This window comes from Octopus bimaculoides, chromosome 10 (genome assembly GCF_001194135.2).
Source record: "Octopus bimaculoides isolate UCB-OBI-ISO-001 chromosome 10, ASM119413v2, whole genome shotgun sequence".
Taxonomy (NCBI): Eukaryota; Metazoa; Mollusca; class Cephalopoda; order Octopoda; family Octopodidae; genus Octopus; species Octopus bimaculoides.
Window position 1 is genome coordinate 29,522,605 of NC_068990.1, and position 4,439 is coordinate 29,527,043.

Consider the following 4,439-nt stretch of genomic DNA (forward strand, 5'->3'; position numbering starts at 1 on the left):
TTATTGACCGCTCCAAAAAGGTGAAAGGCAAAGTCGACCTCGGTGGAGTTTGAACTCAGAACATAGTGACAGGTGAAATACCATTAAGCATTTCGTCCAGTACGCTTATTAACTCTGCCAGCTCACCACTAAATAATAATAATAATAATAATAATCTTTTCTACTCTAGGCACAAGGCCTAAAATTTTGGGGGAGGGGGCCAGTCGATTAGATCGACCCCAGTATGCAACTGGTACTTAATTTATTGACCCTGAAAGGATGAAAGGCAAAGTCGACCTTGATGGAATTTGAACTCAGAACATAGTGACAGGTGAAATACCATTAAGCATCTCGTCCAGTGCGCTAATAACTCTGCCAGCTCACCACCTTAATAATAATAATAATAATAATCCTTTCTACTTTAGGCACAAGGCCTGAAATTTTTGGGGAGGGGAATAGTCGATTATACTGACGTCAGTACTCAACTGGTACTTCTTTTAAGAACAAAAAAAGAATCAGAAGAATACTTCTTCGAAATAATTCATTCTAATTTTGACACAAGGCCAGCAATTCTGAGGGGCAGGGGCCCTGAGAAGGTGAGCAAATCAATTACATCAACCCACGTACTCAACTGGTACTTTATTTTATCTACCCTGAAGGAGTGAATAATAATAATGTTTCAAATTCTTTCAGCTCACTGTCTTCATAATAATAATAATAATAATAATAATAATAATAATGGTTTCTAATTTTTGACACAAGGCCAGTAATTTTGAGAAAAGGGTAGTTGATTACATCAACCCCAATGCTCAACTGGTGTGTATCTTATCAACCCTTTATTGACCCCAGAATGGATGAAAAGCAAAGATGACTTTGATGGTATTTGAACTCATAATGTAAAACTAAAAGAAATATCTCTAAGCATTTTGTCCAAAACACTTCTGATTCATCATCATCATCATCATCATTTAATGTCCACCTTCCATGCTAGCATGGAACGGTTTTATAAGAGCTGGCCAGGCTGAAGTTTGCACCAGACTTCTGTGACTGTTTTGGTAGGATTTCTACAGCTGGATGCCCTTCCTAACACCAACCACCCAGCAGAGTGGACTTAGTGTTTTTTATGTGGCACAGACACAAATTCTGCCTTAATAATAATCCTTTCTACCATAAGCACAAGGCATGAAATTTTGTGGGGAGGGGCCAGTCGATTACATCAACCCCCAGCCCTCAGCTGGTATTCATTTCATCAGCTCTGAAAGGATTAAGGGCAAAGTTGACCCCAGTGAAATTTGAACTCAGGACATAAGGAGCTGAAAGAAATGCTTAGTAGCATTTCATCCAGCTTCAGGTTCTACCAGCTCTCACCACCTTCTGAATTATAACAGCTTCAAATTTTGGCACAAGGCCAGCAATTTGGGGTGGTGGAGATAAGTCAATTATATTGAACCCCATCATCAATCAACTGGAACTTAATTTATCAACCCTGAAAGGATGAAAGGCAAAGTTGACCTTGGTGGAATTTGAACTCAGAATATGCAGATGGACAGAATGCTAATGATCCTGCCAGCTTGCTGCTCAACCCTTTTGTTACCAATCCAGCTGAAACTGGCTCTGGCTCTATTGTATAAATGTTTTGTTTTCATAAGTTTTGAATTAAAATCTTCCACCAAACCTTAGTCACAATTTATGTTCCCAACGCTATCTTAATGATAACTAAGTTATTTTAATAAATTCTTTGTTATATTTAAAATTAATTGAAAGAAACCCAGAGCATCTCAACAGAAATATGGTAATGAAAGGGTTAATAATGATAATAATAATAATAATAATGTTTTTTTATTGGCCACAAGGGCCGAACACAAAACAAAGAAGGACATAAAAAACTAGAGATATGAGGTTTATCACTAAAATCAAGTAAACAATAAAATAATGATGACAATTAACAATACAATTAACCAATATAATTCACGCAGAACTGGGGGGAGTTCCTCACAGAGACAACCAAGGAACCCCCACACATTCTGGTTATCCCGACCACCAGATGCACCTCTCTACTTCTCAACTCGTCCGGTTTACAACTAAGAGTTCAAAGTAGGCCCATTTTCATGGGTCATCCTTATTACATTCACCCACCTATCAACAAATTTACTGAGGTGGTGGGGAAGAATTTCCCTATAATAATAATCCTTTCTACTAAAAGCACAAGACCTGGAATTTTGGGGGAGGGAACTTGTTGATTACATCAACTCCAACACTTAACTAGTATTTGTTTTATTGACCCCAAAAGGATGAAAGGCAAAGGTGACCTCTGCAGAATTTGAACTCAGAGAGTAAAGATGGACAAAATGCTGCTATGCATTTTGCCTGATACAGTAATGATTCTGCCAGCTCACTGCCTTAATTATAATAATAATCCTTTCTACTGGAAGCACAAGGCCTCAAATTTGGTGGGAAGGGATTAAGTCGATTACAATGGTCCCAGTGTATAACTGGTACCTATTTAATTGACCCCCCGAAAGAGTGAAAGAAAAAGTTGACCTCAGCGGAATTTGAACTCAGAACGTAAGGATGGACAAAATACCACTAAGCATTTCGCCCAACATGCTAACAATTCTACCAGCTCACCACCTTTTTAATAATAATAATAATGATCATCTGGTGTACAAAGTGTGTTTAGTGATGGAATTAGTATGTGGTAGATGGGGGTGAGGGTAGCTGTGCAGTTAAGAAGTTTGTTTTGCAACAATATGATTCTAAGAGTGATCACAATGCACAACACCTTGCACTGGTATCTTTTACCGAAGCCTTGACTGACCAATGCTTTATGAATGGAATCTAACCGGTAAGAAACTATGCAGAAGCCCATTATATATGCATACACTTGCGTGTGTGTGTGTGTGCATATGTATGTATATATATATATATATATATATCTATATATATATATATACTAGCAGCTAAGCCCGGTTTCACCTGGTCGGTTTGGATGATGTGGCTGTAAAACCTGCTCTGTGTAAACATTCAACTTGTTTGGCCACGCTTACATTAAAAAGCGATTTTAGAATGACTTTTTTCTGTCAAAATGCTAAAAATAACTGACCAACAAAAAAATACCAAGATTCAACCAAATCAAAAAATGAACCCGAATACTAAATGAAGAAAGATTAACTATCCCACTTCCATGTACACACACACACATTCACATACCCCCACTTTTACATACACACATATATTCACACAAAGTTGAAAGGCTGTTTGATTTATTCTTTTCAGCTTACAATTTTCCATCATCCCACTACCAAGTATGACATCACCCCTTCCTTCCTTATTCATCTATCACCCCTTCCTTTCTCATTCATAAACACGAGTATTATTATAGCAGATTATCTCGGTAACCATGGGAGCTATGAAAAAAATACAAACCCAGCAACACCACTGGATCATTCTACACATCTGTGTAATTTTTCGCGCAATTCCACCCAGTCCTTTGACAGTGAATCCCAAGACAAGAAAGAATCGCCTGTGTCAAATTTATATGTTTAGATAATATGTATGAATATATATAATAGATATGTTGTACAGCTCATTCCATCTTTAGATGAAATGGAGGAAGCTAGGTTTTCATTACTTTTTTCAATTGCTAACACTATCAGTGATAACTCCACACACACACACACACACACACACACACACACACATGTACTGGGCCAGTTGCAAAGTAACCCCTACTTGTGTGATATCATGAAAAAAAAAAAAACGCCCAGTACGCTCTGAAAAGTAGTTGATGCTAGGAAGGGCATCCAGCCAGAGAAATCCTACCATAACAAATAGCACAACAGTCCCCTGACTGAATGGATCATGTCAAATCATACCTGCACTGAGAGCATGTTAAATGATGCAGATCACCACATGCATACATACACACTGTAAAGCAGAACTTTTTAAATATATATTGTAAGCTCTACATGTGTGTATTGAGTACTTTTCCAGTGAATAGATGAACGTTTCATTATACGAGTTATAAAAACACATTAATACACAAACACGTGTGTGTGTATTTTTTTGCCAATGTATATTCTTTTACTTGTTTCAGTCATTTGACTGCGGCCATGCTGGAGCACCACATTTAGTTGAGCAAATCGACCCCAGGACTTTTTCTTTGCAAGCTTAGTACTTATATGTATTGGTCCCTTTTGCCAAACCACTAGGTTACGGGGACGTAAACACACCAGCATCAGATGTCAAGCGATGATGGGACACACACATATATATATATGACAAGCTTCTTTTAGTTTCCATCTGCCAAATCCATTCATAAGGCTTTGGGTGGCCCAAGGCTATAGTAGACAACACTTACCCAAGGTGCCACACAGTGGGATTGAACCCAGAACCATGTGGCTGGTAAGCAAGCTACTTACCACACAGCCACTCCTATATATATATATATATATATATAT